General features: G+C 34.7%; 2 pseudogenes; both read right to left on the bottom strand.

Moving 5' to 3' along the window:
* Positions 1 to 983: 983 nt before the first annotated feature.
* On the bottom strand, positions 984 to 11,859 carry LOC120150457 (annotated as a pseudogene).
* Positions 11,860 to 13,314: 1,455 nt separating this feature from the next.
* On the bottom strand, positions 13,315 to 20,468 carry LOC120150304 (annotated as a pseudogene).
* Between the last annotated feature and the right edge of the window lie 2,758 nt (positions 20,469 to 23,226).

Below are 23,226 nucleotides of genomic sequence, written 5' to 3'. Positions count from 1 at the left end.
AGTTAGCCTGATTAAGATTCTTTATTACTGAAAGAAAGAGAGCATTCAGATATTGATTATTCACAGACGAGCTTTGGTAATAATATGCTTGTAGACTTGTAGACTTCAGCATTCATCCTATTTTCGTTCTTGTAGACAATAGAAATGATTTGTAATATTTTGAACCGTTCCTACAGTTGACATATTGAGGCTTGAGATATCTGGCCCTTGGCTTGGTTTGTGATTGTTGACGAAATGAGAGAAGGTAGGTTAATTAAGTTTTTGCATACTCCTGTAACTTGCGAGGTAAGAAAACCTTCATCTGTTGTTACATCCTGCTTTATCTTGAAGTTCCTTGTATCTTAAGCCAGTGAAGGCAACTCCCATTGTGGTGGGGAAGACAAGGGACCGAGAAAGGGGGCCAACTGATGACATCAGAGCGAGGAAAGAAGATTCACGGTCACAGATGAACAATGTACCACCTTCTCTCTTAACATCTCTCACACTGTAAACATGCAATATGCACCCACAGTTGATGTATGTATTGAAGACTATGGGATACTGCCCTACCCCCACGGCCACCAAGGTGTACTCTCGGTGTACTGCTTGTGCTTACCTGAGTTTCTCTTGCAATATTTCATATATATTAGCTAGCTAGCTAGCTAAGTCTTTCTCACGAGAAAAAAGTACCCTTTTTTCATTCAGATTTGACCACAAGTTGGCCGATCAAATCTGACATCAGTTGTGAAGCCTCCATCTCAATTTTACAACAAAATTGCAAGAGGTCCAATTTTATAGCATACATTTCCATCTTCATGTTCTGTATAACATGAAGTTTACTTGTTGAAAAGAAGAAGAAAAAACCATGTGATTTTAAGTCGGAAACCGGATTTAGATAAAGATTTTACAACATTTTGTGGAAAATTGAAAGGTACGAATTGGAATGAATGACTTTGGAATTTAAATCCAAAATGAACAAAAAGCACATTATCTCTCTCAAGGGATTGGCCACTAAAACACAACTAATTAACCCAGATTCAGAAAGAACGAAACTACATCTAAAATTCTCACAGGTCGGGGGGGCATCAGCTCTTTACCACTGAAAAATGAACCCTAGGTATGGAAAAATCAAAAAAATAAAAATAAAAAAACTTAATCATCTGAATTGACTATATTTTTATATTATACAAATTGAAAAAGGATTGCTGATCTACCTCTTAACTAGCGACTCAATTGTGTGGGCAGCACGGGATTGAATTGGAATTTAGAAACCCATCCCCGCGATCATAAGAATGATTTGTTGAATTGTTGACTGCTGGGTAGGAACCTGACATGACCACAATGTTTTAACTTGGACACAGCTTCTTGCGACTTACCAAGCATGAGATCGACGTATATTGCAATCATAGTGGCTTCGCTGCTGCCAGGTATCAGGGATAATGCTTGCTTCACGAATTGGTAGGCCCGGTCAAGGTCACCTTGAATTGCAGACACCACAGCAAGGTTTGCATAAAGCGTTCCACGTGCCTCTTCTGGCTTGAGAAACATGAAATCCTGTAAGCCCTCAGGGGAAGGATTCTTGGCAGGCGCTGCTCCTCCGTTTGCTTCTTCACAATCAGCAAGTTTTTCCACTCGCCACTGCACACAGTCCTCTGGACCAAACGGTAATTCGACCTTACTTTCCCCGGACAAATACACGGACAAGTGCTCCGCAGCTTCAGTAGGTTTATTCAGCAAACAGAGAGCCTCTGCCACATACACATGACCTAGAAAGACATAAATTCTTGAACAACCTGGTAGCTCTAAGAGAGATCGTGCTGCAGAGAGTGCCTTCAGAGGATTTTCCAGTTCTAGCTCTACGTATGCCAAGTTTGCCAGAAGAGCTTGCTTAATCATCTGATTTTCTCGTCTGCAAATATCTTCATAATAAGAGATGGAATTCTGAAATTTCCTGATTAGTTCCCTCCTTTGGCTCTTTCAAATCCCCATTCGAGTTAATTAGTGCTGCTGACATAGTTGAAGCCTTGGCATTGGCGCTGGATAAGTTCTTATGGTTTGAGTTTTGGAAGATGCTCCATCACTCGATTCATTCTCCTCCAAGGATGAGTTGGAGGGTAAAACAGACTTTGAATTACTCAGCTCAGAACAGTTCAACAAGTGCAATGCATTATAGAGACACTTCCTAGCAAGGGGTAATGAAAGCTTAGGTTGTCTATCACCACCTAAAGCCCAAACATCCTTTTCATCAGAATCTACATGTCCGTTTCTCGAAATTCCATTTTCAATTAGAAGTTTCCTCCACCTACCCTTTCCTATAACGCTGACTCTAATTTCTGATTTGCCTGATGGAGCTGAACTTCCTTTCACAAGTCCCTTCTCTGCAGCCATTAGACAACATTCAGCAAGACGAAGCCACAAGAGGGGTCTTTTGTAGAAAACTAGACTTGCCTTCTGGAAACAACGACCGGCAAGTAGTGGTTTCCCACAGGCCAAGTACTGCAACCCGCAGTTATAAGTTATGAGGAGAGATTTATCCTGTGAGAATGTTAATAGCTTTAGAGGCTTCTCTTTCCGAAGAGATGAACAATTACTCAGTGCCTTGGAAAAGAACAGTGCAGATGTATGATACTTCCCAAGTTGATAGTAAATGCAGCCTAGATTGTTGTTAAACATGCTTGACATTGCTGCGTCTGTCTGATTACTTGATGCCATTAACAACTTGATAGCTTTTCGATGATTCCCACGAGCATACTCGAGCTGGGCCTTCAAGAATAGTGCCATAGATGAATCTCCCCCTCGAGCAATGTTCATTGCATGTTTGATTTCACGCTTTGCTAGCTTTACATTTCCAGTGAGAAGCAAAAACCGAACCTTGTAAAGTTGCAACTTGAGCTTCAGATCAACACCAGAGACAGATCTATCAACTGTGATCCTGCTTAGATCATTTGCAGATGTAAGACCAGCACACCTAGCTAAGTTCCGTCCTCCAATGTCCAATGTTGAAAACATTTCATCCAGTCGATCCTCTGATAAAGTTCGAGACAGAGGACTCTCAGAGGCATTTACACTAGCAGATAAGTCTGAACAAGAAACGTCAGACATCAGTGAGCTGTTTGGATCTAAGGCTGATTTTCCAACTACGTTCAAGGATTGTTCTGTGCCCGTGTTACCATTTTCCCCTTGGCTCACATTGGCAACACCAAATGCATTTTCCAAATAATTCAATACATCCTAAACATGATTAAAGCAGTTTAGTATCGAAGTTATAATATACAAACACTACACCAGCCTTTAGAATAAAACATCTACACATACAATGAGTGTCATTAAGGATAGTGCCAAAAATTCAGGATAGTGCTAGGAATGATCTTCCTATATGCATTCCAAATTAGACCATTCTCACCAACAATTCTGTACAAAGTCCTTCAAACAATAAAGTCACCTATAATTTTCTTGCCAAGCATGCTTATCAGTACAAAATTGGGTCACTGATATCATTACTACATATAGAACCCCTGACCAAGTTATATCACAAATCAAGTGACAATTAGACTTTACTTTGTATGATGGAAAATTTGTTAATCAAATGGTTAAGATTATTTCTATCTACCGTCATCCTCTTTTCAAGTTGTATATCTATTTGTTTTACATCTTTATTTATCAACTCCCAACCATGTCTTTTGTGGCCTCCCCTTCAACCTTTTATCTTGTGCAATGTCAATTTGCTCCATCTTTCTAACAAGTTCATTCCTCCATCTGTGTCCTTTTTTTTTTATAAAAAATTGGAGGTCTCATTAAAAACTCCCTTCGTGTTCGTCCACATACTAACAAGTATGTTAACGAACATTGGAATGAAGAAAAGAGTACCTCATATTTCATTAAATAAACCACCCAGTACATTTGAGAACACGGAATACCCTCATGCAGGGATAGACACCATTACAAAAAATCAGAATCACCTAAAACTCTCACCTCCTCAACCACAAAGCCCCAGAGACAATCACCCTATTCCTAAGTTACACCTCTAGCAAAAGAAAAACAACCCAACACCTAAGGACATAACAGAACAGTAAAACAACACTTGCAACCATTAAAACGACTTCATCTGCCTCTGAAGAGAACTCCACTAAATGAACCATCATGATCCAATGCCACCAAAATGAATTCAACTCCTAAAGATATCTTCAATGGAACAAAACCAAACTTCCTTTCCATCAATCAATTTGTCCCTGCAACTTTATTCAAAAACTCCTTTCTTTTGTTTGCCTTTCTTCACCACACAATTTCTACTTAATTTCCCAAGAAAAGGGGGCACTGTTGAGGTATCTTCCTGTAATTGTATTGCGTCACCCGGTAGACCATTAGAAGGAAAGAGACCCATCATAAGAACATCTTCCGAGGCCCGGGGGCTAACTCCATCAGAAGGGTTAACTGATTTATCAACTAGATGCTCCACGATATTTATGTTTGAATGATCCAAAGCCTTCGTTGTATGAAACCCTGAATCTGAACAAGGGGATGGAGACAATCCTAACCTAACACCGACATACCCGCTTTTAATTAGATCATCCTCACCAAATTTGTTACTCGAATTCTCAACACCTTTGGCACTCTTCAGGAGTGAAACCTTTTCTAGGCTGGTAGCTCCATCTGTGTCCATTAATATGGCGAAACCATGGTATACAATTTTCTTCCCCCCTTATCCCCTATAGGAGCTATCCCAACTTTGAGACGGATCACAACTGCAACTCTGTATTTCCTAACCTTATTACACAATCATATTAGCATTCACATCTCGACTAAACTTCATATTTTGAATACATTGAATCTTGTTCACCTACATTTTGTACAATATAGCAAAGTAAGCCTGACAGTCATCCTATGGAACATCATTTTCAACTTAGGTACATTACAATCACACACGACTCCTAACACTTTTCCACTAAAGCCTCGAGCCTTGACTTAATGGTTAACATTTACATCAATCTCCACCTGTTTTTTGAATTACCGTCCCTAGGTACTTAAAATATTCTGCTTCTCATATCACTTGTCTCTCAAATGTTATCATGTTTGATAGCCATTCCTTCTTTTTACTAAACATACATTTTGCACAGTTTTTGGTCGAATGAAACAAACCTCAAAATTCTAGTGTTTGTCTTCAAAACTCTAATTTGGTATTAACACCTACTTTAGTCTCATCACTCACTACAATATCATCTGTGAACAGCATACAGCTGTATACCAAGGTATTTTATCATGAAAGCCTTTCATTATTTCATCCATTACTATGGCAAAAAGAAAACAAGTCAACGCCAATCCTTGGTGCAACCCTATTGTAATCAGTCTGATCCATCAATCCACCACAAGTTCTTGCGTTCATGACCACTTACTCCCTCACACATATACAATATTATACTAACAAAAGTTTCAGTAAAGTGAAGAGGTAAAACTGGCAACGGTACAGATTGCGATAGCAAACAGAACCAGAAATAAGGAATTAATTAGTTTGATTTCAATAAAAACTTAGAACAATTAATTATCTAACCTTTAAAAAAAGTAAAATCTAAAATGTGAAAGAAATAGAAAAATCAGTATCATAAATATTACTTACTATATTATTTATTACATGCTAATAGTAGAAATGAAAGTACGTCATAAACTAAGAGCATTCCCCATGTCATTTAATACATAATACAAACATAAGAACAAATCACAAAATATATGTTCTGAAAAAGGACCGAGTGGAATCAAAAGTCATAACCTAAGAGCATTCCTTGTATCATTTAATACTCACACACACATAAACATATAGGTTGCCAGCTGCTTTTGATTTCCAGTTAATTGTGACATATTTTATGAGTACTTTGGAATACCAATAACTAAAAGAGGCATTTGCAGACAGTTTCAAGTTATTCAACAGGAAATGCTGAAATGGAGTGGGGGCATGCATAGCATGGTAAAGACAAGCACAAATGAACATGTTCCTTTTAATGTTACAATTAGTGTAGAATTTGATTCTGAATTGCAGCATCTGGTAAAAATAGATCTTCACTAACAATTATAGTAAAGGGACAAAATTTCAACAGTTGAAAGGAAAAAAAATGAACCAACCACCAAGCAAATTATGAAAATTCTTTCCTAAAAAGGAAAATAGAAGTGTCCTACTCTTCTTCAGTGGGTGGGAATACCAAAAAAAAAACAAGAATATAGTCTTATTCTAATAAAGAAATAGAAAAGTACCATGTTGTACATGAGTATTTATTATACAAGCAAATATCAACAAACACTCAAACAAATTAATAAGACAATTCATATACGAGGGCTCCAAGTGCAAAATCAGTTTAGATATAGCTACTCACATAAATAGAAAAATTAGAAAACATACATGCATTGAGAAGATGACTTGTAATAATTGATTATGTTGGACTAAAATCAATCTTTGATAGCTAACAATTACTGTATTACCGCAAAAAAGATGGGGATACCAAAAACCTTGGAGAAAATGATTAGCTTACTCTTTCAATAGCATCTTGCATGTTTTTAATGTTTTCATTTTGATAGAAAGAGAACTACCCAATATCTTTAAGAGTTGGCACTACATAAAAATAATTTTTAAAATATAATTAGGAGGTATCTCTTTTAATGGTTTGTCACATAACATTTCAAATCACCCAATTGAGACTGTGCAAGAGAAGACAGGAACCCTTTGATGGATGAATCATTCCTAAAATCAAAGGGAAAAAGAAAAGAAAAAAAACATTTAAATAAATTAGTTCATTTATTCTAATGTTCTTATTGGGCAAGCACTCTGGTCTCCTCTAGCAACATGCTTATCAGAATAGTAAGAGCATAAGTTAGCCTTTTATCTTCCCTGAACCCCCAAGTACAAGGCTAACATTTAGGCACACTGATATCCATCTTAAAGTGGTCTCTAAAGTGACTGCAACCGGAATTAGCAAGAATATATTTAACTGGAATAAATTCCAAGTATCACACTACAAATATTTATAACTTACCGCAGATTTTGAAGCATCACGGCAAGCTAGCACAACATCCAGTAACAAGTGGCAGATATGAAGAGCTGTTGTCTGTAATGCATATATAAATAAAAAGGGAAGAAATTAAAACAAACTAACAGATGTTAAAAAAAATACAAAGATAAAATACCTCATCTATTGGTCCAATGTTTTGATAAAGAGGTTCAAGAATTGACAAGGCCTTTGCATATTCATGAAGATGGAACAAAATGATTGCCTATATTAGATCAGGACAAATGTGTTAAATGTTACTCCAAGATATGGATGAAAAGATTATTGCTCCTGAAACCTTGAATTAAAAAAGAGTGCATACCATGTTTAGAGAAGCCACAGAGGTATCAAATTCATTTGTGTAAATAATACTGGCACTATTTGTACCACTTCCTTTTGAACCTGAAGTAACTTTATTTCCAACATTGGTACCAGACTCCACCTGTTCCCCAGATTTTAAAGCAAGCTCCTCGCTTCTCTTCTGAACCAAAACACAAAAACCATTAATGCCTGTGTGAATAAACATAAGTCCTGGACATAGCAATGCAACAATAGTTCCTCTCCAAACAGTAATCCATCCCCTACTCAAAATTATGTTTTACTTGTTCGAGCAACTGGGAGAAAGTAATGAATCCATCAGTTCTATTAGAGTGCAACACAAATAATGACACAAAGTCGGGCTCAAAATGTCCCATGTCCATTAAATGGAGCCACGTACATAAACCATTTCAACCAGTAAGAAATTCCTAGACCAAATAATAGGTAGCAGTTGTTTCATACTAAAGCTAATCATAGTTCAAATCGCTAAATGCCTAGCACGTTGAGACCAGTATATTGCAATTGAAAACAACAGAGAAATAACTCTGTTTTAAATTGAGAAAGGTGCTTCACGCAAAAGATTACATTTGAGTATTAAGAGATGATATTTTTTTTCTTTTCATTATCTATTTAAAGCCTTGCAGTATCTGCAGCACAGTTCACCGCCCACAATCATTCCCAAATGGAGGCAAGCTAACTAAACCACAAAGTTATGAAACCGATGAACAAGACAGGACTATCATTCTTCCAGGAGCATGACTAGAATTATGATAAATTAGGATGGAGATCACAGCCAATCAGCCACAAAACTAGAGGGAGGTAAGAGAAAGGTAGTACCTTGACATTGCTAAGGACTTCAAGCAACTTCTTTGGGTCTGAGCAACCATCCCGAAAAAACTCCGCAATTGCAATATTATGAAGAATCTGTTGATAATCATTGGAACCAAAACTTAAATTGTCCAAACAGAAAGGAAAAACATATAAAAGATGTCAAAAGTATTGAAGGGAAGCTATTGCTAGTAGCGCAATTTCAATTAAGGAAACAATTATACGATAACAATGGAATACAACACCTGCAAACGGGATTATAAGATCAATCAAGTAATCAAAATTCAGTACATAACAAACACATTTTATGAACAGTCACATTCACTTGCAAGACTAAAATCTAGTTGAACTTCGCAGCTACCTTAGGTTGTTTTAAGGCTCTAATTTTTGTCAAAATTAATTTCATAATAATAATATGGGTAAACTACACGTTAGTACCTAAACTATCAGTTTTGTTTTGTTTTAGTACCTAAACTTTCATTTGTTTCAAAACCATACCTAACGTTTACTTTTTGTTTCGTTTTGATACCTCGCTGTTAAAAACTTAGCGAAATTGTTACAACATGGAACTTTATAATGGGAAAATTACATCATTCATCACTCAACTATCTTCTCACTCCTATTTTGGTCACTGGTGTTTAATTTTTTAAATTTAATTACTTAGCTTTCAAATTACTCCTAATTTAATCACTCTAACTTTCAAATTTAATTTTTTATTTTAATTATATATTAATATAAAATAAAAAAATGTCATGTCACAAAAATTATTAATAAAATAAATTAGAATGATTAAAACATGAGCAAAATGAAAGTTGAGTAGTTAAATTGAAAATTTTTAAACTTTAGTGACCAAAATAGGAGTGGGAAGATAGTTAAGTATGAATGATGTAATTTACCCATAAAAATGAAACTTGCAGCAATTACGTTAAGTTTTTAAAGGTAGGATACTAAAATGAAACAAAAAGTAAACATTAGGTATGATTTTGAAACAAATGAAAGTCTAGGTATTAAAACAAAACAAAACTAATAGTTTAGATACTAAACGTGTAGTTTACCTTAATAATATTTATAATAATAATAATAATAATAATAATAAAAGTTTTCTTGGCTCCTTTTTCCTCCTTCGTTGTTCCTTCATGTTACTCTCATAACATGGAGGGATTGAAGGAGGATTTTAATGGGGCCTTTCTATCAAAAAAAAATAATAATAATAATAATAATATTTATAATAATAATAATAATAATAATAATAATGATAATAATAATAATAATAATAATAATAAAAGGATGGTATTAGGGGAGCATTCAAGCTAAAAGTTCATACAGCAGCTGAACTTATGTATGATGACGCGATTTGGGTACATAGTATTTCCAAGCTGAACATAATGATGTTATTTAGTAACAGCAACGAATAAAATTTGTAAGCTGTATGATGATCATCATTTTATCCTTTACAGTCATCACGTCTTATAACAAATAAGTTAACAAGCCTTTGCGTTTGTGTTTGATACTCTAATCCATTCTTTTTAGCCGGTTTAGTTTTTGAATTAAGACATTCTTTGGCTTCGAGAATTAGATGCATCTTTGAAACAGCCTAAAATGAAAAAACAGTTTCATGATAATTCTAAAACTTAAAATATTCCATTTTGCAAATAATTTATTTATAAGTTAAAAATATAGAATTTTAATTAATATAGTTAGGCAATGAGCCTTGATTTAATATTAACCAACACTCAACTCAACAAAATTAGTTCCGAGTTAACATTTTCAACACTTTAAAAAGTTAAACTTTTATGTAACCCCAATATAAGTAATGAAACATAGACAGTAGATACTTAGATTTTCAACAATTTACAAGGCCAATAAACAACATTGTACTCTGCAGCTAGATAAAAGCTTAAGGAAATGCAACTTCTCTATACCATATGTTAATGTTTAGTAACATACATACATAAATAAAATAAGCTTCAAATATATAATTCTAATAATAAACAATAAAAGTGGTTCCATATATTCTATAAAGCATGAAAATATTTTGTTGGACACCATACATGATTTTATTAAGGTCTTGGGCTTTTTATTGAATACACATGCATTGAGAAGCACAAAATTTGATTTGTTCACCCTTTTTTAACTATTATAAGTAAAATTAATAAAAAAAATTATGAGAGAAAATTAAAGAGAATTTCAGCCAAACCTTTTCTTACACCTACTGCCTTACAAAAGAATGTGCTTAAACGCACCAGACAAAAGCCTTTCTCTAAAGGGTTAATGATCTGGTCTGACCTTGAGGTACAACCTCTAAGCGCACATCTCAACATTAGTCTTTACGGGCATTATAACGAACATTTATATATCATGCTAGTGTTAACTTTAAACCTACTGCCTTACAAAAGAATGTGCTTAAACGCACCAGACATAAGCCTCACTCTCAAGGGTTAATGCCCTAGTCTGGTCTTGAAGCGCTACCTCTAAGTGCACATGTTAAAAACATTGCTCAACATTAGTCTTTATGGGAATTAGAACAAACATTTATATATCATGCTAGTATTAACTAAAACACACGGATAAATTTTCTTGAAAAATAAAATTTCCACCATTTCCTTTCTGAAATAGATGGCCAATATTTACATATCATTTCAAAAAAACACATGTACTATGTACATTTCCCCACCCTATCTTAGTAGTTACAAGACAACCATGTAAATTTCAAGCAACTAAAGATTCCATCTTTGATGAGTATCCTCTAGTCTAACTCCATAAGTTTTATAAGCACAGTACATAAATAGAATTTGTGCTGCCATGAAAATAAATCCATAATTCATTCGTCCGACATTCTAAGCCCGAGCCTAAGAGGACATTGCAACGGAATAAACTTGTAGGTAGTTCAGTAACATAAAAGAATCTAAATCTATCATCACCAAGAAACGAACTATCACATGATACACCACTGGTGAAGCTAAAAACTTGGTGAAGCTAAAATATCTGCGAGCAACTATATACATTTGACTTGTGATGATTATGTATTAAGATTGTTATCCTATATACACTGATTGAGGAGTTCAGCTACACCACAAACGATTTTATTGATTAACGCTTGCCCGTCTAAGTATGAATAAAGAAATCAACAATTGGAATTATTAACATATATACTGAAATCGCCACGCAAAAATAATTATACCTAGGTACGGGGTTTCAAAAATTCGCCACGAATTTACGGAATGATAATCATTAACTACATAAATAAGGAATTCAATATTGGATTAAGTTAATTGTTTTAAGAAATTAGATGATACTCAAGTATGTGAGCCAGAAAATTACACAACAAAAAGGTGGAAAACTATATTAAAATTCTCACTAAAAAATAAGAAAACAAAAAGATCTAAGAAATGAATCGATTCAATCGCATTCGTGAAAGGAACCAATGCATGCATATGCGTAAAAAATGGAAATACTTCACCTTGGGATCGTTTTCTTTCTTCGACTTGAGCTGATTCAAGACATCGACGCACTCGGCGAACTTCCTAGACTGAAAGCAAAGGGCAGCGTCTTTAGCGAGGGCGGAGGTGACAGAGAGGGCGGCGTTGTCGTCGCGGGCAGCGGAACCATCTCGATTCGTAGTGGATGACGGTGATGAATCTCGCAAATCCATGAGTAGATCAGGGCAATCGAAGGAGATAACAAAAAAGGATCTCAAGCGTAGAGAATGGTAAAGGAAACCGCCTTAGCTTCATTAAACAAGGATATGCGTACTTCTTTAATGAAAACACAATTGGGGTAATTTTCTTTTCGGTCCAAAATAAGTTAAACTGATGAGTGTGCAGTAATTAAGGAGGCAACTATTCTATCCGATAAGGTTAGTTTTTTTTATTATATAAAATTGTAGTTTTAGATTAGATTGATTTTCAAATTTAACTAAATCGATTTTAAATTTAAGAAAAAAATAGTCTTACTTCACTTGAGATAATTGTAAAAATATATTTTTATATATCATTAATTAAATTTTGATAATAAATAAAGTTAAACTTAACATAAAAAGTATTAGAATTAACAAGATTTTAGTGGTTGAAGAGATGATTGTTATCTTTAGAGGTTTTGAGTTTGAGCACAACAATTATAAGGATGCTTGAGCGTTCGTTGTTAAATAGTTAAAAACCTTTCGAACATATACTATCTTGTAATCACTCCTAATTAATTAAAAAAAATACCAATATTATAATATTAAATTAAAATTTATATTTTATGTCATTATATTAAATAAATTAATATTTTATTTTATTAATAAAAAATTAAAAATTATATTAAATTTAATTGAGTCAAATTCAGATTTTCAGTTAATTTTTTAGATCAAATTTAAAATAAGTACAAATATATTAATATTCAAATTAATTTAAAATCAAATTTTATTATTAAATTAAAAGCTAATTAATAATTAGATTTGGGTGTAATTGCTTGTAATTATACAGATATGATCATTGTAATTTGTGAGTCTCACTAAATTAAGTGTAATTGAAGAATTCTAATTATACTCTTTAAATCTTAAAAAATAAATGAGAATGAATTGTAGTGACTAAACGAGTTATTATACTCTTTAATAATAATAATAATAATACTTCTCATTGTTACTATTATTACATGTTACGAGATTTTTATGACATGCTACTATTTGTATTTTGTAACTAATCTGCTGTGGTTGCAGGCGGCACCGGAGGCCATTTGGAGTTTTTTGTTGGCCATCCAAGTGATAATCCGATACCAGGCGGAGGAGCGCCGCCAGCGAAGGGAAGTGTAGCAGATTTGGACGTGAACTCAATTCTCAGCCCCAAGCATCCTTTATCATTGAAAGCCTTGGAGAAGGGCAAACATCTCAACTCAGTCCAAGTAAACAAGACCATGACTTCAAAAATCTCCTTCCCCCAAGCATTAATGGGAAAAGGAATAGGGGGAGCAAACCTGTCTGGAAAAGCAGCAGAGTTAAAGGGCACATAATTCACTTCCTTCAGATTGACATTGCTGTAGAGTAATTTCTTGTTACAACTATACAGATGAAAGCCACCATCCGAAGCTCATAGCTTAGAAGAAACTAATTATGTATACGAAACACCTTCAGCTTTCTTTGAATGTCAACTATTAGGCTCGAAGCTTTTCCAGTTATCCTTGTTCAGTTCTCCTTCAATGCAGTGACTTTTCTTTTAGGGGTATCTGGTATCGGTCCCTGGTTACATGTTGGCAGCAGCTAATAGGTCCTCATCGGATCTCCAATTATCCGTTCCTTTTGCCTTCATTTTCGAGCAGATAATCTGAGCCTCTTGCAACTTTCCCTTCCCTCTAAGGCCAATCACAAGTTCCTTGCAAGTAGAGAAACGTGGAAGGAAACAATTCTCGAACATTTCTCGATACCAAAGGTATGCTCCAATGAAATCCTTATGTTCAAAATATCCCTTAATCAGAAGTTCATATGTATCAGCTTTAGGAACCAATCCCTTGGCCTTTATATCACCAATAAGATCCTTTATTTCTAACAAGTTTCCCTTGTTAAACTGCCCCATAATCATGCTATTGTAGGTCATTTTGTCAGGGCAAATTCCCCGATCTACCATCTCGTGATGCAAGGAAAATGCATTTTTAACATTTACGTGCTCTGCATACAAGTGAATCAACACATTATAAACACGTCGACCAGGAGTCAAATGCATCTCTTCCATTTCACGAAACAGTCTCTGTAGGAATTATATAGATGATTTGTTACCATTCCTATAGAGATATGATTTTGTAAATAGATTTCTACAATCCCTTATTTTAAGGGATCATATCCTAGGATTATTATTTTTCCTTTCTTAGAGTTTCATACTTTAGAGAGAGATTTTGTATATAAATATATAATCTGTCATATTGAAAAGAATAAGAAATTACAGAGAATTACTCTGATTTCTACATGATATCAGCTCAGGTTACGGTTTCTTTCCAACCTAGATGATGTCCACAACTTCTTCTCCTACTCCGGAGATCACTTCAAATCCAGAAAATTTTTCTGGTTCTGCTGCTCAATCAAAAGGTAATCTGGTCATGAAAGAACTAGAAGATAAACCTCATGCTACAGTTTTTTTCTCCTCCCAGTCGTCCCCTAATTGGATCCTCGATTCTGGTGCTACGGATCATATGACTGGTAATAAGGATTTGTTTTGCAATTTTTTTCCAAACTTTGGTAAAGCTGTCAAAACGACTGATGGTTCTTTGAGCAAAATAGAAGGACATGGCATTGTTATTCTCAATGACCAGATTGTACTTGAAAATGTCCTCTTCGTACCAAATCTGGCTTGCAATCTCGTTTCCGTTAGTAAACTTTCCACCGACTTGCATTGCTCTGCAATTTTTAATGATATTGATTGTACTTTACAGGCACTGAACTCGAAGAAGATGATTGGTAAGGCCTGCTTGCAGAATGGTCTCTACATTCTTCTTGCCTCTACTAAAACCGAAATCTCGAAATCTTTCACCGCTTTAGAAAAAGTTGATAATGTTATGTTATGGCACTATCGTTTAGGTCATCCTAGTTTTCACTATCTTGCAAAAGTTTTTCTTGCTCTATTCATTCATAAAAGGTTAAATTCTTTTTCTTGCAAAGTTTGCTCTCTTGCCAAACACACTAAATCAACTTATTCTCCTTCTACATATAAGCCTTCTCACCCTTTTGCTTTGATCCACAGTGATATTTGGGGTCTTTCTTGGGTGAAGAATGCTGATAATTGTAAGTGGTCTATCACTTTCATTGATGATCACAGTAGGATAACTTGGACTTATTTGCTAAAAGATAAATCTGAAACTGCAGGTGTTTTTACCCAATTTTATAACATGGTTCTCACTCAATTTGGGTCTAAAATTTAGCTCTTTAAATTTGATAATGGCAGTGAATTTTTTGCTAAGTCTTTGGGTGCATTTTTCAGGAAAAAAGGCATAGTTCAGATTAGTTCTTGTGTTGACACCCCACAACAAAACGGTATTGCCGAAAGAAAAAATAGACACCTCCTTGAAACTACTCGTTCTCTTCTATTTACCACTAATGTTCCAAAATATTTGTGGGAGGAAGCTTATTAACTGCCACATATTTAATCAATCGAATGCCTAGTAAGGTTTTACAATTTCAAACACCTCAATCTATATTTTTGCAATACTTTCCCCATTTTAAACCTATCTCCTCCATTCTTCCACTTAAAATATTTGGTTGTACTGTTTTTATCCAAAACATTGCTCCTAATAAGTCCAAGTTAGATCCTAAATCATTAAAGTGTGTACTGGTTGGGTATTCTTCACTTAAGAAGGGTTATAAATGCTATCATCCTCCTTCAAAACGATTTTTTACCACTATGGATATAACATTTTATGAGCAGGATCCCTATTTCACTCAGGCTGAAATTCAGGGGGAGACATGGAAGGATTTTCAACCACATCAGGTATCTCCTCCTACTCTTCATTCTCAACCTTCAGAATTGCCACCAATTTTGTCCTTACCTACAGATTTGTCACATGTAACTACTCCCATTGATCCACTGGTAGTACCTATCACTACTTCACCCATACCCACTTTAAATACCCTTCCTGAAAATACACCTACTCTCATTCAAAATATTCCACAAAAAACACCAATCAAACAACTTTGTTTCTATACAAGGAAAAGAAAACATATTCTTGAGGTTGTTTTGCAATCTGATGCTTGCCGAGAATTGGATTTGGGTTCAACTGTCGAAATAGAAGAAGAAATCAGTAAGTCCACTTCCCCTACTCTAGATGAATTCCCTATTGCTATTAGAAAAGGGGTTAGACAGTGCACCAAGCATCATATTGAAAAATTTGCTGGTTATAATTCATTGATGCCGTCTTTTCAAGCATTTACAGCAAACTTGGATAAAGAACAAGTTCCCACAAGCATAGCTGAAGCTCTAAAGGATTCAAAATGGAGAAGTGCTGTTGAAGAGGAAATTTGTGCACTGGAGAAAAATGCAACTTGGACTGTTACGGACCTTCCTCAAGGAAAAAAGGCTGTTGGCTGTAAATGGATCTTTACTGTAAAGTATAACTCAAATGGTAGCATCCAACGATACAAAGCGAGACTAGTGGCCAGAGGCTTTACACAAACATATGGGATAGATTTCACATAAACTTTTGCACCTGTGGCGAAGCTAAATACTGTTCGAGTACTCCTAAGTTTGGCTGTAAAGTGCGATTGGAAATTACACCAACTTGATGTAAAAAAACGCTTTTCTTAATGGCAAGCTAGAAGAAGAAGTCTATATGAAGTTGCCACCTAGCTTAAAGTCTGTTGAATGAAGTAACAAGGTGTGCAAGCTCAACAAGTCTCTATACGGGTTAAAACAATCGCCCAGAGCTTGGTTCGAGAGGTTCACTAAAGTCATCCTAAAAAACGACTACAAGCAATCCCTCGCCGATCACACTCTTTTCATCAAGGTAACTTCTACAAATAAGAAAGCTATCCTTATTGTGTATGTGGACGATATAATTCTTACCGGAGATGATGAAGAAGAGATTTACAATTTGAAGAAGTTGTTAAATAAGGAATTCGAAACCAAGGACTTGGGAAAGCTAAGGTATTTCCTAGGAATGGAGGTGGCAAGGTCAAAATAAGGACTTGTGATCAACCAAAGAAAATATGTACTTGATTTAATCAAAGAAACTGGTTTTCTTGGTTGTAAGCCGATTGATACACCAATGGAAGCAAGCTTGAAATTTAACAAAGAAGATGGGTCCTTGGTAGACAAAGAGAAATTTCAAAGATTAGTTGGGAAACTAATTTATTTATCCTTGACAAGGCCAGATATAGCATTTCCTGTAAATGTGATAAGTCAACACATGACTAATCCTACTGAAGAGCATATGGCAGCAGCAAATAGAATTCTCAAGTACTTGAAGAAAACTTCAGGACACGGTTTAATGTTTAAGAAGACACAAGACATAACTGTTAAGATCTTTACAGATTCTAGTTGGGCCAGAGACCTTACTGAAAGGAGATCCACTAGTGGCTACTGCACCTTTGTTTGGGGAAACCTTACAACTTGGAGAAGTAAGAAACAATCTGTCGTTTCAAGAAGTAGTGTTGAAGCTTAATTTAGAGCACTAGCATTGGGAATATGCGAAGGAATTTTGCTACTTAAACTACTGAAAGAACTTGTCACTAATCAAGAGGATCACTTTGAAGTTTTGTGTGATAATCAATCTGTTATTCAAATTGCCAAGAACCCAGTTCAACGTGATCGGACAAAGCATGTTGAGATTGATAGACATTTTATTGTTGATCAAGTTAACAAAAAGACAACCACACTTTCATACATTCCTTCAGAAGAACAAGTTGCAGACATTCTTACTAAGGCTTTGCCAAAGCCTGTTTTCAATAAATTCCTATTCAAGCTGGGATTATACAATGTATATTCTCCAGCTTGAGGGGGAGTGTAGGAATTATAGAGATGATTTGTTACCATTCCTATAGAGATATGATTTGTTACCATTCCTATAGAGATATGATTTTGTAAATAGATTTCTACAATCCCTTATTTTAAGGGATCATATCCTAGGATTATTATTTTTCCTTTCTTAAAGTTTCCTACTTTAGAGAGAGATTTTGTATATAAATATGTAATCTGTCATATCGAAAAGAATAAGAAATTACAGAGAATTACTTTGATTTCTACAGTCTCTCTGCAAGCTCAATTCCTTCCTTACTGCATCCACTAATGAGAGGATGATAGGTATTCAAAGTCGGCTTGATGGCCAAACTCTTCATGTTTTCATACAATTCTAGACATTTATGGACATTTCCTTCATTAGAATACCATGATAATAAGGTGGTGTATGTGATAACATCGGGACTACACCCATTACTCATGATTTCGGGAAGCAAAGATTCAGCTTCAGTTACCTTTTCCTTCTTGCATAGTCCATTGATGAGTGTATTGAATGTTACAATTGTTGGTCTTGTTTCACCCTTCACCATTTCGTCAAAGTACTTGAAAGCATCATTCAACTTCCCAGCAGCACAATTTCCAACAATGAGCATGTTATATATTTGCACGTTAGGCAACACCCCTCTACTTATCATATCCCTGAAGGTCATTTTGGCTTCGAGAAGCATGCCATCCTTACATAAACAATTTATGAAGGAACCATAACTTACAATATTTGGCTTAATCCCATCCTTTTCCATTTCTTATATAATCGCAAAACACCTATGGAGTACACTCATTTTCCCATAACCATTAATTAGAATGCTGAATATCTGGACATTGGGCGAAACACCCTTTTCCCTCATCTTTTTTACCCATTCATCAGCATTGCATTTTCCATCTCTTTCATTTCGAAGAACTTGTCTATCAAAGTATTGAATGTAACACAATCAGGTATTGAATGTAACACAATCAGGCCTCAACCCCAACTTTTCCATACGCTCAACCGTAGAAATGACTCGATTCATATCACCAGTTCGGCAATATCCATTCACAATGGCATTAAACACTACCTCATTTGGCACAAACCCTTTTCCGATTTCATTATGCAAAACCTCTTCTACTTTTTCAAAGCACCCTTCCTTGCAAAAATGATTCAACCAACTGCTTAATGTATATCTATTGATCCCAACTCCTTTTTCACTCATTTCTTCATACAAAGCCAATACACTTTCAACATTCCCACTCTTCAAAAACCCATCAAAAAGAATACTAAAAGTATACCCATCAACAGCAAATCCTTGGGCTTCCATTTCATTCAAAACCCTTTTTGCCTCATCTATTCTATGGGCATGACAAAGGCCACTAACCAATGTGTTGAAAGTAACAATGTTAGGCTGCACATTCTCCTTTACCATCCTCACTTTTAAATTGAAAGCCTTTTCTAACTCCCCAACCTTACAATATCCATCAATAAGAGAATTATATGTAACCAAACTTGGCATCAATTTTCTCTCATAAATCTCATTAAAAGCTTTCTCTGCAACCCTAATTCTCTTCTCTTTACAAAGGCCACTAATCAAAACATTATAGATAAACAAACTTGAAGTCACCCCTTTGTTCTTCATACAATCCAAAAACTCATAAGCCCTTTTCAAGTCCCCCAATTTCACAGCAGCTTGAATAGCTTTTACATACATAAATTTATTAGGTCTAAAGCCAGACCCTATTATTTCTTCAAACAAATCAAGGGCTTTACCAAACTTATTTAAAGACACCAAAGAGTCAAGCAACAAGTTAAGAGAAGTTATAGACGTTTGCATACCTTCCTTTCTTAAAGCCTTATATAACTCCATCGCTTCACTGTGCATTTTGGATTGAGCTAGCAAGGAAAAGAGAATATTTGAGAAAACAAGTTTCAAGGAAGGAGAGGTAACAGAGAAGAGGTTGAAGAGATCAGGTGCCGATTTTGAACGGAGAAGAGATTTTGTGAGGGTTTGGGCAGCTTCAGTTTGGCCATCTTGTAGTAAAGCTGAAAGCTTTTGAATATGATGGTGGCATTCATGGTGATCAAGAGAGGTTCCATTTTTGTTATTGATTTTGGCTGTTGGGATTTCTCTGGTTTGGGTTATTTCAGGTGAAGACAGTGTGGAGAGAGGCTAGGGAGTTTGGAGTTTCTTCCCCGAAGTGAAGGCAAATTGGGAGAGAAGAGTGGCACGATTTGCCACGGTAGACAAAGTGACACCCATCTCAAAGTTTTCAACCAATTTGACAGCCACACCTCTATATTCCGCAACAATGAGAACCTTGAAGGCATTTTTATTTGTTTTTCCTGCATGCAATACCTGCATTTAAAACCAGCAAACAGATTATTTAAAAAGCTAATTCCAATATCAAACACCACAACCAAAACCTACAAAAGATATGCTACTAATCCAAAACTACTAAAAAATAATGTTTTCCTTATAAATTACTATAAAGATCTTTCAATTTCACTTTATTAACTACTTGAAAAAAAAAATCAGCAACTCTGTCTATGATGCACAATTAATCTCTAGGCATCGATCTTTCTCTTAGTACTGGTTAATTGATCGCAATAGAAATTGAAAGCAGCAAAGTTAAGATCCATTGCTGATTTAATATTTTCAAACCAATCAACCAATTGAATTAACAGTGATAATATAAATCCAATATATTATTTAAGGTTTCTCACTCTGAATTCTACTTGAAATCACTTCTGCATAAACAATAACTTACCAGTGGCATGGCTAATGGGTTGATTAAAAACAGGGACGCTCAGATTTCAGATCTGGAAACAAAAACCAAACACAAAATGAAACTATATCAGTGCAAGCATTCAAAGGATCGAGGGTAATGAGTGCATTTTTCATGGCTAACATGCGGTAGTAAGGAAACTGAAGGACAGAAGACAAATTAGGCTTTCTCCAACAAATGGACATTCCCTGTCTGCTCTTTTTCAAAGGATCAACTCCACATTTCACTCTCAATTCCCCATAGATGACAAACCAAAAGACTAAAATCCAAACAAGATATGCAAGTAACTCAAGTTAATTTCAATTTTATAAGTTTCAGATAGTGAAAGACATCTACAACTTAAAAGGCAACAACTCTATCCTTGCATTGATCATAACAGAAATTTTAGGACAAACAAAACAACGCATCATTTTTCTTCTTTCAAAGGTGATCTTCATAAAATACATACATATACATAATACTTTCTATATTTTAGCTAATATTTTGTTCCACCCCCGACTTTTTAGTATTAAAAAGATACCCTTCGGTCATAAATTTAAAAACTTTCACACAAGGACAATATGATTAAATTACACAAATTTCAAAGACAGTAACTAAATTTACAACTTACAAATGGTACAAGAACTAATAGAAAATTTTAACTAACCAAATTTAATGGCTACCGTTTAAGACATAAATTTTAAGTTTTGAAAAGTACAAAGACTAAAAGTGACCAAATTAGATTGCATGGACTAATAGAAGAATTTGACCTAACTAAAATAGCCATAGTGCCACAAAGCTACTGGAATACCAAATTTTCCTTATCTCCGCTAAAGAATGGACTGGATTGGTCAAAGGAAAGAGCAAAAAAGTCCAACTGAAACAGTGCCAAACCTTGCTACCGGTTAGAAAAATATTACATTTCTGTTTTAATTCTCTAGTGGGTTTAACATAATTCAAGCATAGCACAATGAGCATCAACCTATATCATCAAAACAGAACAATCTGTCCAAGTTTTCAGTTAACTACGAAAAATGGCCGATGCAAATATTCATAAAAATTCCAGAAAATATCAAAAATAGATTAGAGGACGAACAAGTCAGATGTACCGCATGTTTAGAAAGGGGAAATTTCGATCTAAAAGAGCAAAACCACACTTCACTAAAGAAATACTATGAAAAAAAGCAGGAGAAAGGTACTTGGAGAGTGCAGGTGGCGAATTCGACTCCGACGGTAGATTTAAATTCTAAGAAAAACTCGTTCGAGTAAATCAGGAAAGCAAGTTAGATTTACCAACTGCAGAATCGCCGATCAATAAACCTTAAAAAGGTAATCCTATTGCTCCATTATTTTTAGTTTTTTTAGACGTTGAGAATTAGAAAGGAAATAGAATGTAGGGTTTTTGTAGTATTGGATGGGCTATTTTTATTACTCAAATATATCTCATTTAAAAATATTTTCTTAATTTAACATTCATTTTCGATTATTTATGTCTGGCAAACATTTTTTAGAAAATACTTTTTATAAAAAAAATCTTCAATTGATGTAAAAAATTGTTAAAATTATATTGATATAAAAGAGAAAGAAAAATATATAAAAAATATATGAATTTTATTTAAAAACAACAAATATACTATGCATGTAAAAAATATGTGATTGCATTAGTTAGACTACAGCAATAATGATACATATGTTTAGTCTTATGTTCAATAACATAATAAATAAGTTGTATTTTAATACTTGAAAACTCATTTATCTAAATAACGTGGGATTTAAAAATTATCGTTAGCTTCTAAAATCTCACATTGTTTAGATTTATATTTTTTTAAGTGTTTAAATATAATCTTTAAACATACATTTATTGAGTGATTGAAAGCTTAATACACATGTGTTGTTGTCGTCGCCGCTTGACTTGTACTCGTGCAATTAGATATCTTTGATATATATTGTACACATTTATTCTTTTTGATAAAATTTACATAATATTTTTCAAATCTTTTACCCCTGATTTTTTTTAAAGTCTATTATGTGCTTGTAATGTTATCATGTTGGTAGAAAACGCATCCTATAGGACGTGTTTCAAAGGCAATTTCCACATAATGAGGACACGTTTTCAAAACTTAAAAGGCGCTTTCCACGTAATGCGCATTACGTGAAAATAATTCGAAAAATAATTAAAAATAAATGTTAGAATAAGAAATTGTTTTAAAATATAATATATTTGAGTAAAAAAAATATTGGATGAGTTGGAAATTTTTATAGGACTGCAGTTGTTTGTCTTTGTGCTTAAATGGTAACAACCCAGAAATTGGGAATATATATATATATATATATATATATAATTGAAATTTGTGGATTTAATTGTGTAATTGGTGAAAATTAGAGACTAAATTAAAAAATTTCAAAACTTATAGGGTGTTGTAGAGTTTAAGGAAATTCAGGGACTAAGTTCTAAATTTACCTAAAAAAAGTGTCGGCAAACACTCTTTTAAATGCAGAATTAGATGTGCGCAGGGTGAATTATTAAGCAAAAAAATTTATAAGTTTTCTTCCTTTCAACACCCAACTTTCAACCACGATCCCGACGCCGTCCGACCTCCGATCGTTGTTTTGAAAACACCATCGTATTCATCATCGAGCGAGGAACAAATCCCTTAAATTAATTGAAGTAAAATGCTGCCAAACGCCGCCAAACGCCGGGAATTTCAAGTCAAAGTCTCGACGTTTTTTAGCTCCATCGATGATAAAATCTTAAATTCGTCGTCGATCGTTGCTCTGTTTTCGACATCTCCCGCACCATCGTGTTTCTTGTGCCGTTTCGAGTCGGCTGGTGTCATCCTTGGTCTCCGTCGACGGCGGCGCGTGAG

This window comes from Hibiscus syriacus, unplaced genomic scaffold (assembly GCF_006381635.1).
Source record: "Hibiscus syriacus cultivar Baekdansim isolate YM2019G1 unplaced genomic scaffold, ASM638163v2 tig00111022_pilon, whole genome shotgun sequence".
NCBI classification, from domain to species: domain Eukaryota; kingdom Viridiplantae; phylum Streptophyta; class Magnoliopsida; order Malvales; family Malvaceae; genus Hibiscus; species Hibiscus syriacus.
This window is presented reverse-complemented; position numbering and strand designations above follow the sequence as displayed.